This window comes from Pyrus communis, chromosome 15 (assembly GCF_963583255.1).
Source record: "Pyrus communis chromosome 15, drPyrComm1.1, whole genome shotgun sequence".
NCBI classification, from domain to species: domain Eukaryota; kingdom Viridiplantae; phylum Streptophyta; class Magnoliopsida; order Rosales; family Rosaceae; genus Pyrus; species Pyrus communis.
In genome coordinates this window covers 7,275,504-7,289,751 of record NC_084817.1, presented here as the reverse complement: position 1 = coordinate 7,289,751, position 14,248 = coordinate 7,275,504, and positions in this window count along the sequence as shown.

Here is a 14,248-nt window from a genome sequence, read left to right as displayed (position 1 = left end):
TTCAAGAATAAGCCTGTAGAAAGTCAACAATTGGAGGAAACCAAAAAATCCTCCAACCCAGTTCAAGATTAAAGTTGTGAAAAGTCAACAAGCACAACAAAATACGTGTCGATTCATCCACTACCAAAGCCAAAGATCATTTACCACATGAAGCTACTTGTGGTCCAATTTCATTCAAGATCAAGCCTCAACGGCCCTTGAAGAAAACTCCAGCCAAATTCAAGATCAAGCCTCGATGGACCTTGAAGAAATTTCCCAGCCCTTTTAAGATCAAGTCTCGACGGCCCACGAATTGACATCTACATTGAGGAACTTCAAAACACATCTTCTACACGTGACAAGCACATGTATACGATGTGCCTTGAAGTGGGGGCATTTGTAGACATCGAAATTTCGATGAAACAAATGTTTACCAACGCATTAAAGTTTTGACGTGTCAGGGCATACATGGCATACATCACGTGTCGTACAAATTGTACACATGGCGTGTAACTCAACAAAATAGGAAGAAATACCCTTGGAGGATTAAACAACTTTTTCTTCTCATTTTGGGCAAAGACAAGGCAAGCACACTTCAATCCATTACGGATCAAAACAAGTTTTTCTCATTTGGGCAATGACAAAGTTAGACCACTTCAAGTTTAAAATGGTCTTAAGTGGGAAATTAGGCCATAAATTAGACCACTTCAATTTCAATATTGCATTAAGTGGGAAATTAGGCCATATGTTAGACCACTTCAATTTCAATGTTGCATTAAGTGGGAAAAGGTAATGGTGCTTGGGTGGGAAAATTTTGTGGTGGTGATTCATTCTCAAAGCCTATAAATAGGCTTCTCCATCAAGGTATCAAGCATCAAGGAATTCACAAATACATTTCTCTACTCCCAAATTGGAAGCGAATTCCCCAAATCCTTGAAGCTTTGAAACTCCAAAGCTCTCAAGCATCCAAAGTCCCAAGAATTCCGAAAGATCGAGAAAGCTCTCTTCGTTCTTCACTAAATGCTTGAGGCCCACCTTCAAGATCAAACCCCAAAGGCCCTTGAAGAAACTTCTATCAAACTTCAAGATCAAGCCCCAAAGGCCCTTGAAGAAACTTCCATCAACCTTTAAGATCAAGCCCAACGGCCCTTGAAGAAACTTCCATCAAACTTCAAGATCAAGCCCCGACGACCCTTGATGAAGCTCCAATCCCTCATTCAAGATCAAGCCCCAAAGGCCCTTGAAGAAATCCACGCAACTGTTCAACCTTCAAGATCAAGCCCCAAAAGCCATTGAAGAAACTTCCAAACGTTCATCCAAGATCAAGCCTCGACAACCCTTGGATTAACAAAACATCCACCAATCAACACCTTATGGGGATTAAATCAAAAGACCAAATTACAAAGAGATTGCAACCCTACAAATTCATTAACACAAAACATTTGTTTGTACACGTGTTCTTGTCTCGTTAGTTGTCAAGAATTTCCGTGTTCACAAACATCTAGGGGTTCAACTGGAAATAACAATTTCCAACCCTAACAAGCTAGCATGTTCCCAAAAGGATATTCATCCACTAGAAAAATAACAGTTCCTAATAATCTACAAATCCAATTGGGAGCAAAATAACAGTTCCTAGCTAGTAAAAAAAACAGTTCCTAACTGCTGCCAACATTCACAAAAAATTCCAGCCACTAGCAAAAAATTCCAACATAAAAAAAAACCCAGTTTCTTCTTGTATGGCAACATTTTTCACTTTCTTGGTTGCCTTCTCTTTCTTTTCTTCATTCCTCCATCTATTTGAACCTTTGAATTACCTTATCCAGCTGTGCTTGATGCCTACATCCAGTGTTTAATACAACAATATCCAAATCAACAACAATATAGGCCACAACTTATCACAAAAGAATATCCACATCCAATGCATACAAAAGAATCCTTAAGTTATCACAATATAGGCCACAAGTTCATTTACAAATCCTAACTCAATAAAACAAGTGGAACATTTCTTACCTTGTGTTTCATTCCCTTCTTCCTTGGTACGCTACCTGGATTACTAGATGCTCCATGTGTAGAACTTGATGCCTAAAACAAATTAAAGGATTTTAGGATTAACAAAGTCTTAAATCAACTTAGAAATCATATAACTTTGTCAAGGGTTATATTTCACCTCTTGTCTTGCAAGAAGATGTCTGTGATAAGTTCTGGTATTGTGGCCCCTTTTTTTACAAATCCCACATTTGAGGGTCCCTTGGCCTTTCCTTAAGAGCTGTTGTGGTTATGGAATATCTCCACTTCTGTTAGTTGCTTCACTTTGTCTAGGATTAGCTTATTTCTCCCTTTCTGCAGCCTCTTTGTTTCTCTTCTTCTTGGGTCTTCCAGGTTGTCTAGTATATGAAGGAGGCTAGATATGTGGATTTTCAGTGACCTCCCACATCGACATCTCATTCATTGGCTGGATCAAATGTCTATATACTTCCAAGTACATGAACTTAGAATAGCAAACATCCATATAGTCTTCTGGCTTCTCCCTCTTGTAATTAATGGCAGCAATGGTATGATTGCATGGAATACCGGTGAGGTCATATCTCCGACATGAACATGTACGTTTAGTCAAGTCAACAACATATTTGTCACCTCCTCCAGCATCTACTTAGAATTTAGTCCCACCAGACCATTGAGCAATGCATCGACCATTGTCCATCTTTGCATCCTTCAGCTTCTTAATCTTGGGGCACAAATTTCCAGGTTGTCTCACCATAATGTCTCTCCTCATTTGAATCATTTTCAATAACATGGTATGAAGAATCTGAAGCATGGTTACAATTAGTTTGGACCTTGCCTTCACTATCACGACATTAAAACTTTTGCACAAGTTGTTCAGCAACATTTCACACTTGGTATGCGTTTAAAAATAAGACCTACTCCAGTGAATGGCAGGTCTCTTCATGAGCCAATCATATGCATCTTTGTTCAACAATCTAAGTTCTTCCATGGCTCTTCTAAAGTGTGGAATTGTAGTGGTCTTGATAACAGCCCATAAAGCATCATTTAATGCCTTACCCTTAAATTGTTCTCTATAGTTTGTGTACAAATGCCGCACACAAAAAACATGTGGTGACAATCAAGAAGAACTGTCAAGAATGCAGGAATTAAACCTGTATGCTTGTCACTAATGAAGGTCCAACCATGCTGATTTATAATCCCAATATCCTCAGCCAAAATCTCCAAGAACCAAATCCAGGAATCTTTGTTCTCCATCTCAACAACTGTATAAGCTATCACCCAAATTTCATCATTGGGATCTATCCTCACAGCAACCAACAATTGACCCCCATGCTGGGACTTCAAATGACAACCATCTAAACCAATCAAGGGTCTACAACCATGCTTGAAACATTTCTTGCATGCACCCAAACACACATACATCATTTGAAACATTCCTTCATCCAACTTAATCTTCATAATGCTCCATAGGTTCGTCTTATTGATTTCTTCAGCAAAATCCCACAATCTAGTATATTGCTTAACATGTTTACCCTTAATAATCTTTATAACAACACTCATTACCTTATAGGCTTTCATCTTCGAGCAACCGTGTTTCCATTCAACTTCAATAGTGTCCACAAAAGAATCAACATGCCATGTTGGATTAAGTTGGATCATTTCCAAGTACTGCTCAGTAAGCTAAGACTGTTTCATATTCCTATTCACCTATAATCTGCCACATGTGTGATGATCCAAAATCTTCTTGATATGCATGCTGTTTGAATTACACATCTTCCCACACTTGACAAACCACAGACAACCTTCTTTGCAAGTTGCATCAACCTTGAACTTTTCATTTAATGGAAAATGGACATCCCCATACACATTAATAATAGAGTGCATAACTACTGCCTTTTTGAACTATGCAGCATCCCTAAATATCAACCCTAATAACAAATATGGGTTCTTCATGTCAGACTTCTCATTAAACTCATGATACTATTCATTGTTGCTTTAACCACCGTCTTCATCTTCATGCACACTGTAAAGGCCATCCGAATTGTAATCTGGCTCACTAACAACATTTACATCAATCTCTTCTTCAAATATTTCCCTTTGTTATTGAGATCCCTCCCTGGTTGTGGGTTATTTTATTCCTTAATGCCAGCCAACACTGCATCTTCATGTGCATCTACATTATCATCTATAAACTTCACAAACTCTAAGTGATCATCATCAGCGGGAAATTCTTATTCTATAAAGTCACTGTCATTCTCATCTTCTTCTTCAACTCATTCATCACCTACATCAGCCATTTCTTCATTATCCACCACTTCATCAGCCACTCCTTCATCATCTAGCATTTCATTAGACACTCCTTCATCAGACACCATTTCATCAGGCACTCCTCACCCACTCCTTTATCAACCAAAAAATCACCAACTACTTCATCAGCAACCCCACTTAGTGGATCTTCATCACTAACCCCACTTAGTAGATCTTCAGCCGCTCCTTCAACAGCTTGAGTCACACATTAGGAAAACACATTACAATCACCACCAAGGCCATTGATTAGATATTATATTGCTAGCTTGGCCTTTCCTTTATTCACTTGCACTGGCCTTTCCTCTATTAACTTGCACTGGTTATCCTCATCACTATCAATTTCTTCAATAACCACACTACTCTGAGCAATCAGTTCAAATGACTTGATAAACTCTATCTCTTGAGAGGCACATTTTTTAGGTGTTATCTTCTCAATATACACATCAATCATAGTGTGGTTTGGCACAAATTTGCACATGTTAATAACATCGGAATCTGTCATCAAATTCTTCAACCCATTTCAAATTTCCATCCATGAGATCCGATACTGGTAACTCATGAAGACATTTCCATATCCTAGTTCCTCAACCATATTGTCAACCTCGAGCAATGATATGAAATCTTTGTCACAGAAGTAAACGAAATCCACTTTCCCTTCAACATAGAAGTTTTCACTGAGTTCTCCACCATGATACAATTTGATTGTGAATAGTTCATTGTTCCCTGAAATTATAGCATAAAAAACCCTATTATAAATCGATGAAACCCAAATTTCTACATTAAAAAAATCATATTTTAAAGTGATGAAACCCAAATTTCAGGACCCAGGACCACAAAACAATTCACAAATAAAGGCACACCACAAATGACAATGTGGTGTCCCAGATAAAGGCACATCTAAAGGCATACACAAAAGGCAAAGATAAAGGCATAAACAAAGCACTGCCAAACATACATAACCCATATGTTTTTTTCCAACATTATTAAACAAAGACAAAAGTCCTCCATTAACAGACAACACCAAACAATTTTTAGTTCTCCACCATTTTCGAACAAAGCAATTTAAAAATAGGAAATATAGATCCAAAATTACAAAGTACAAACAATTTCAGGTCTTCACCATTTTCAAACACTCCAACCATTTTTTAACACTCCAAGTATTATCGAACAACACAAAATAAAGAAACCAAAAACACTAACTGTATGTTGGGCATGGATCCAACGGATCCTCCCTTCTTTCCACAATCATTTTTAGCCTTCGAATCCTTCACTTTGAAGCACTAGATTATCGCTGCAATCAGGGGTTAGTTGTGGGTTGTGGATTACAGTTCGCTAGTTATGGGTTGTTATGGGTAGTGGGTACGACAACGATAGGGAATCGATGGCTAGAGAGTGACGGAAATAAGGTTTCGCGATGGAAGTAGGGTTTCACTGGCGAGGCTAAGGTTTCTAGAATTTCAAGCTTCTCAATTTTGGGTTGGGAATGGTGTGCTCGATGATAGTGGGGTTGTGTTGGTTACTAGGATAGGAATAGTGGGTTAGAGATTCAATAAATTTGTAAATTTTAAATTTGTCATGTTGTCAGTCCACATGGCTCCACGTGGACTATTAAATTCTACATATGCAAGTTTTGGCGGGAGATCTATGCCATGTGGTGGGGTCCACTACATCCACGTCAGCTCTTAACAGACCAATGGATGAAAAATGTAACGGAGGTATTATATTAAAATAAAATAGTATGTGAGGTATGAAAGTAAATTTTTATTTAAGATGTTGTATGAGGTTGTAATAGACCTCAAACTTGAGGTGGTGAAGTGTAATTTACCCAAATATAAAAAATATTTTCTTCCAAATCAAGTTTCAGGCTACTAATTCTGGAAATCAAATTTGGGTGTATATGGCGTGTACATTGAACACAATAATGAGTTGGTTAAAACATCTTAATATAATATGTTTTGGTTCATTCTATGTATGCTATATGGTAAATTTTCTCTTACCATAACACGGGCAATCATTTCTATACTAGTTTTGTTTCAGAATACAATGTATCCTTTTTACATAAAATTATTATTTTTTGAAGAAGAGATACGATATTCATTAGTAATGAGGGAATACGTACAATGCTAAGACTAAGGTGCGTTTTAAGGACCTCAATAAAAACCTTGCTGGGAATTTAACCTGGGCTAAGAAAAAAAAAAAGGCGTCATGCACCAGATTATAAATTAGAATTACTATCCTCAAATAGAGAATCTAAAATTAAATCTGGTGGTTCTTCAAATCACATCAAACAATTGGTTACAATCAAGCTATACCTTGCCAAGCGATGTGCAACATTATTGGTCTCACGATTGCAAAACGAAACCTTCCCCTGAGGAATATTATTCATCAACTAATTGGTATCATCAACGACATGGTCAAATTGATCCATGCTTGTTGATGAATCCCGTTGAAGCACTGCAACCACCAGTAGATCATCCCTTCTAGTTCCACCTGCGCCTCGACCCACCACTGCACAAAGACAGCAACCTCTTGAGTAACCATGCACTCTATCAGCATTGGGGATTTGACTCCTTCAGCGTGCAGTGCCATTGCAGCCACAAAGGTGTCATTTGCATCTCAAACTACCACTCCAATACCACCTTGATCATGCCTCTCGTCCCATGCCCCACCAAAGTTGACCTTCATCCATCCCGATGTGGGTTTCCTCCACTTTTGGGGTGCACTTACTTTTTTGCAACTACGTTTCCCATGCCATTTCTTAAACTCATAAAGCCATGCTTGGGCTTTGCATTGAATATCTATTGAACTCATTGCCACACCCCTCCATAAATATGCATTTATGTCCGTCCATATGCTCCAAAGAAGAACCAACACCATGTGAAAACTATCTTTTGTTAAAGAAGACGCCAACCTCGATAGCCATTCTCTCAGTCCTCCTTGTCGGTCACGGCCTGTTCTAAGTCCCAGCACACATGATTGTCCTCGATTCTCCGTCACTAAACAAACATTTTGCCTTCGTTAAGACCCTACGTTGCATCAAATTCACTTGTGTCCGTATGGCATTCCAACAACCTCCAAACGCCAATCTTAACTTTGCCAGGCACTTTGGCTCTCCAAAGAGTTTTCCATAAAAACTTACTATCAGCATTCAAGTGAGAACCAACAGGCACATCACCACACACTTCGCTACACAATCTCGCCAAATGATAGGCACTTTTGGTCTTGAACTCTCCATCCTTTTATGCAATCCACATCACCACACACTTCGCTACAAAAAATTATTATTAACATTTCAAAATTTTAATTGTGCACTCTAAACTTATATTTTACAATGTCAATGATAATTTTTTTATATATATATACAAATGCACCCTAAATACAGTATAGCGTAGCCATGTTCTAAACGATTAATTTGTTAAGGCCTTCAACAGTATGTCAGAAAAAGTAAGTGTAATATTATATATTGAACTCATATACGAATCACTTTTTTACAGTTGACCGAAAAATTTCAGCACAATACCAATATATTGAACTCATGAGTTAAATACATTAAACTTGTGAAATCCCGTCCCCAGAAATTCATTATTTAATTACGTATTTTGTATCTATTCAATTTTATGTAACTATATTTTTATTAGTATTAGAATTTTAATTATTTAGATACAAAGTTTGGTTTTCATAATTAGTAAAAAAAAAAAAAAAAAAGGAAACTGGATGCTACTATATGGCAGCAGGTGAGAGAGTGGGGGAAAGCCCCATCTAATGGGAGCAGGAACCAATCATAAAAGAGGGGGACATAGGGAACCAATAGGGAGAAGGAGAAAAAAGGGGAAATGAGGGAGAGGGAAAGGAGGTGACCTGACCCGACGAAAACTACAGGTGTCCGTCGTCTTCTCCAGTCAATTTCAAGCAAGATATGTGGAACAACTACTTGGAAACACTTATCCGACCTCCCCTCTCTCGTTTACATCCAAAAATCAAAGGAATTAGCCTCGGGTTCGTGGGAAAATGCACCGATGGGTGCGATGGTGACACGGCAGAGATCTGCCGATTTTGAAGGTCCCGACTACCACCACCACCACCAAACCACTCCTCTAGAGGCTAGGAACAAACTCCAAGAAACCTTAGAGGCTGCAGAGCATCGGAGAAGTCGAATCAAAACACACTCATTTCTAGGGTTTTCGGTGGTCCAAGGGCGAGTGCAGGTGTTTCTCAGCCGAATTGGACTTCAGCCTAGGTACAAAAATTTCTCCCCTCATTGAGATTTACAAATTTGTAAATTTTGGTAATTTTTGGAATTAGTTGAATTTTCCGGCGAGTCGGACAGCCAACCGCCGTGTGCAGCGGCAGGTGGCAGTGGCTAGTGGAGCAAGACCCTGATTTTCCTAGGCTAAATTTGATGCCCCGATTCCATATATGACGTTCGATTGACGAAACCCCGTCGTGTGAACATAACACTATGTTTGGATGAGGGAAATAAACATGAAATTTTGGTAAAAGTCAGAATTTATAAATTGACAGTCACCAATTCTCTTGTTTGGATTCATAAACATAGAAATTTAGAATTTTCGCATGGAAAAAAAAAACTTGGAATTTGGGACCTCCAAATCCCAAGTTCAAATTCCATGTAAATAGGTGTCATTTCTCAATTTCTATGATTGAGAGTTTAAAAATAACAAATTCTATATTCAATTCCATTGTTCTTTTAGGTTAACCAAACAAGAAAATTTACAAATTCTAGAAAATAAAATCTCGTTATTTCAATTTCCGTCATTTTTAAATTCCTTCTTTACCCAAACATAGTGTAATTTTGATAGAGGTCACCACTTGATCATTATATGAATTGACGATCCGACCATTGGATCGACACCAAACATTAATATGTATAGTACGTAATATTTGAGGACAATAGGAACTGACAGATCAGGAATCAGACGTACGAATCTTCCAGAATTGAATTTTTAAGTTTGTAAAAACTAAAAGTCGGCAGCCACTTAATCTTAGCAATTGGCGGAGATTCGACTGTTGAATCGTTCCAAAAATTTATGATATTGTTCTAGGAAATTAATGAGACTCTTGGGAAGTTATCCGATAGGCAGATCTTCCAGATTGAGTTTGGTAGGATTGTCGACACTATGAGTGACCTTGTTGACCAAAGGTTGACTTTTGAATAAAATGTCCCGAATCGTTCGTAAATAATGAATTTAGCATGACTAGAGAACTGATAAAGTCTTGTGGGCCTATCTTGGTTAGTGAGCTATTCCAGTTAATGTTTACCTCGGTTTACGTGATTGAAATGCTTTATTGTGATTGGAATGCCTTATTGTGATATGCATGTGTGTATTTAAATTCTTGATAATATGAATGATGTGTATGATTATTTTTATGACAATATGAACCTAGAATCTTATTAGAAGTATTATGTAGAACTTTTATGCTTGTATGACGGGATAGTTAGTGGTCATGAAAAGTGAAAGTGCAGGAGCCTACATTGTAAATCATAGGGATTGAGGTAGGGGTAGAATGTGTGTTGAACTGATTGCACCAGATAGCAGTGGTACTTGGATGGTCTGCTTGGTATATCCGCAATAGGGGACCATACACATTCTAAGGGTGATCATGTTTGGTATATCCGCGATAGGGGACCACATGTTAGACTATGCTTATGGTCTTGCTTGGTTTATCCGTAATGGGGGACCATACGCATTCTAGAGATGATCATGCTTGGTATATCCGCGATAGGGGACCACACGTTAGACTATGCCTATGGTTCTGCTTGGTTTATCCGCAATGGGAGACCATACGCATTCAAGGGGTGATCATGCTTAGTATATCCGCGATAAGTGATCACTACCTAAAGCTATATGATACAGTCCTGCTTGGTATATCTGCGATGGAGCATTGTTAGGAGTGATCATGCTTGGTTTATCCACGATGGATGATCATTGCATGCACGTTTAGATTATGCCTATGATTCTGCTTGGTATATTCGTAATGGGGGACCATATGCATACCAGGGGTGATGATGATTAGTTGTACTTGGTACATTTCGATAGGTGACCTTATTTTAGTTGGATTCCGTTGAGAGGTTTGGAATCCCCACTCTTACTCGTTTCCATAAGGTTAGTTCGGCCTTAGATTCGAGTGAATAGTAATTGCTCACAGTAGGCATTGTGTTTATAAATTATATTTACCATGTTATTATTTATAATCTAAGTGGGGAATGAGAGATTATATTTACACACCTTAAATTACTTCTCTCACACCTTTTTAATTTTTTAATATTTTCTACACATCACTAACACTTGATAGAAAAATATTAAAAAATTAAAAAGGTGTGAGAGAAGTAATTTAGGGTGTGTGAATATAATCTCCTCTTCTTTTATTAATTTTGTGAGGTGATATATGATCTTGTTGATTGATTAACGTAATTAAATGTTAATATCGTGCCTCCTTGATTCATGGAATTGGTTAATTGACGTGATTGTAGAATGATGTTGGATATGATTGTTATTAATATTATTAGATTAGTTGATCAATGTGACCATGCTTTATTGATTCTTTGATATGTTACATGCTATGAATTGCGATTTTATGTTGAAAACATAACGATTTATATGATGGATGGAATGGAAATCTTGAGTTGTGCTTTGTTCATAGCCAGAGGCGAAGTACGTTGGATGTACTGGTACTTGATAACGTCACGTGTTGATCCGGAACATGTGTCAAGATCGGGGTGTAACAAAACTCATGAATGTGATATCAATGTATTGAACTCATACACTAATGTGATAATAATGTTATAAATATCAAAACCCAAGTTGCCTGTTTTTCTTAAGGACGCAATATCTCTCATATGCATGTAGTACCTGTCCTTCCTTTGTTTAGTTTTTTTTGCTGAAACAGTGTCAAAATTTAGGGTTGATGGAATTTTTGAGACAATTATGGAGAAGATTCGGATCGATCCAACGTCAACAGTTGAAGAGGAATTTTTTATGTGTTTGGACTTTAGATCGATAGCATAAATTAATAAACTCGTAGTCAACCTTACTTGATCCCAAAGAAATAATACAACATTTAACTTAGTGATCATAGTATAAGTTGGCCTGAAGAACTAAATTAGCACATAAACATTTTTGGACAAATGATATTTACACTAAGAGGGAGGGGGACTTAGCCCACAAAATTAGCACATAAACATTGAGTATAGCATCTCATGACTTGTAAATATATGCATTTAAAACCAGAAACAATATTCAAACCATCACTCTTCTGTGATGTTTATTTCTTTATTCAAAAATATAAGATCAAAACAACCCTAAAAGAAACGAAAAAATGAGGACAAGAGTTTGAAAGCTAAAAGTAAAATTATATAAAATCAATAAAACAAACCAAATAAATAAATATACAGCAGAAGAATTAACTAGTTTGATGATCCAGTTGATCATCCCCATATTGCCAAACCATAAAAATGAATGAATTCAGAAGACCACACTCACACACAATTAATGCTAATCTACAGGAAAATAAAACATTCAAGAGATATTGAAGGGTTATCAATGTTGGAAATTATATATTATATATTATAGTATATAATTTTAATAATTGAATGAAAAATATTGTTAACCAATTTCTTAGAAAGGTTATGTTGTTTAGTTGTATTCCCTTTATAAGTGATGTATACTTATAGATGAAAAGTTACATCTCTTTGATAAGTAGAAATTGGATTCTATATAAACCCATGAAACCATTGGTATTAAATAGAGAAAATTAGAGTTAATTTTTACTCTTGTGAAATAGGGTTTCCTCACTTTGTTTCTCACATGCTTCGTGTGTCAAATTCCGAGTCGTGTCTTGAGAGTATGGAATATATAAAGTTCGTTAGAGTCCGAAGATTGAAGTGCTTTGACTTCGGATTATAGATTGTTGAATCCTGGGAGATGGACGCCTACCGAACTACAAGCACAAGAGTAGGGGCGAAATTCTATCTTTAGGACATTGCATTTATGCAAGCCTCAATCTCCAAGTTTGTCAGTTATTCTAACTTTCTCTCTAGTTGTTTATATTAATTTCATATATAATTGATGTTGTGAATTTCTTTATGATTATTATCATTGGAAGTATATTGTTATTTTTCATATTTTCTAATATTGCTCCAATAATTTAAAGATAGAATTTTTTTATTTCTATGGAACAATCGGAAATATGAATGTTCTTGATTCTCATATTGAGAGTTTAAAAATGTGGCTTTAAAAGTCTTGGACAACATATGGTGTTGTATTTGATGTGAAGCCTAGAATTGATGCAATTAAGACTTTAATCTCTGATTTAGTCTTGATGATTGGGTTGGATGATGTTGTGGTATTATCCATGTGGAGCGGTGTCAATCAACCGCTTATTTCTTTTTGAAAAGATAAAATTTAAAATTATAACTTTCTGAGCAATGCATCACTTGATGAAAAGGCGTGAGCAGTTTGCTTGGATAATTTGGATCTAGTATGTATATGCATGCTTACGTCTATATGTGTCTGTAAGTTATCTTGAAAGCATGAATTGCATGACTTGTGTGATATGTCATGCATATATGTTGAGATATGCATATGACGCGTGTGTGGTATATTTTGTGTTAAGTTATTCTTACAATTTCGTATAACCATTTTCTACGATTATTATTCACGAAATTGGTTTGGTTTGTTTTCATATATGATTTGTATGTGTAAGTTTTAAACTGTTAGGACATGTTTTAAACCCTGGATATGCATAATAGGGTTGCAAGCATGTGAATGGTATTTGATTCCGTTAACCTATTTGATCTGATACTTATTTCTTTGAAATTGAGTTGCATGTGTGTTTGTTGAAATGGCTATTTCAATTATATTAGCTTCTCTAACTGAAGGGGCATCTAGTGTGAAGAGAAATGTCGGTCGATTTGAACAGCCACGTATTATATATATCTGGGTTGCTGAACCGATACGATTCAGATAGGGTTGTATCTGTTGAAATTGAACAAGATGTCTCTTCCAAAAGAAAGCAATTCAGGTTCTGAAATATATACGGTTGATTCAATGACTTACATGGCTGACAATAAGTGACATGCATGATGTTTGTAAGCTCTTGCAAAATTAAGAAATGTTGGTATTTATCTCAGAAGCAATGCATCGTTTGTGTTCTAAATGCAGACTCCTTGTGAAGGCATAGTGTCGCATTCATCTGGTTTTGACTCTTTTGATGTGTCAAACATACTGCAGTTATATTAAATACTGTGTTTTGACGCAAGGCATGTTGCATAAAAATTCGTGTTTAACAGGCATAACTAAAACTTGCAGTGATATCATGAGTATGGTCATATTCTTGATAGAATGTGACAAAAAGGCATGATCAGTTCGATTGTGGAGTCATTAATTGGGTCCGTCTCAAACTGTAACCTTTGGTTGTAGTGATGGTGCCGTTTGAATGGCATCAGTTGGCTTTGTTGTACTTGAAAAGTCATTATAGAAAAGTTATATATAATTTTCTAAACAGTAAAAACGGAGGTTTCAGTATCATCTTTATGCCAAAGACGTAAACGGTGGTGCATCACACTCATACATGTTCGTGAAATGTGGTATAGTTTCAGACTGGTGGCTTCCGTAGTGGACACATCTTTAATTATAGTCTTAACCATTATTATAATAATGTTGTGGTTAATTTTATGAGTGTGGTTCTTGTTTAATTTCAAGAAACAAAAGGTCTGGATACCTAGTTGAATATAAAAGGAGTGCTTCTTATAGAAAGGACTTGTGAGGCTTGAAAGCCTAGAAGTGAAGAATAGATAAAGAGAAAATATCTTCATTGTTTCCTACTTCTTAAGTATGATGAGTAAGTAATTGATAGCATTAAAAAGCAACCACAATGTAAGGGAATTGTGAGGGTGGCTTAGCTATTTTTGAAAAATGATATACTTAAGCATAATGGAAAA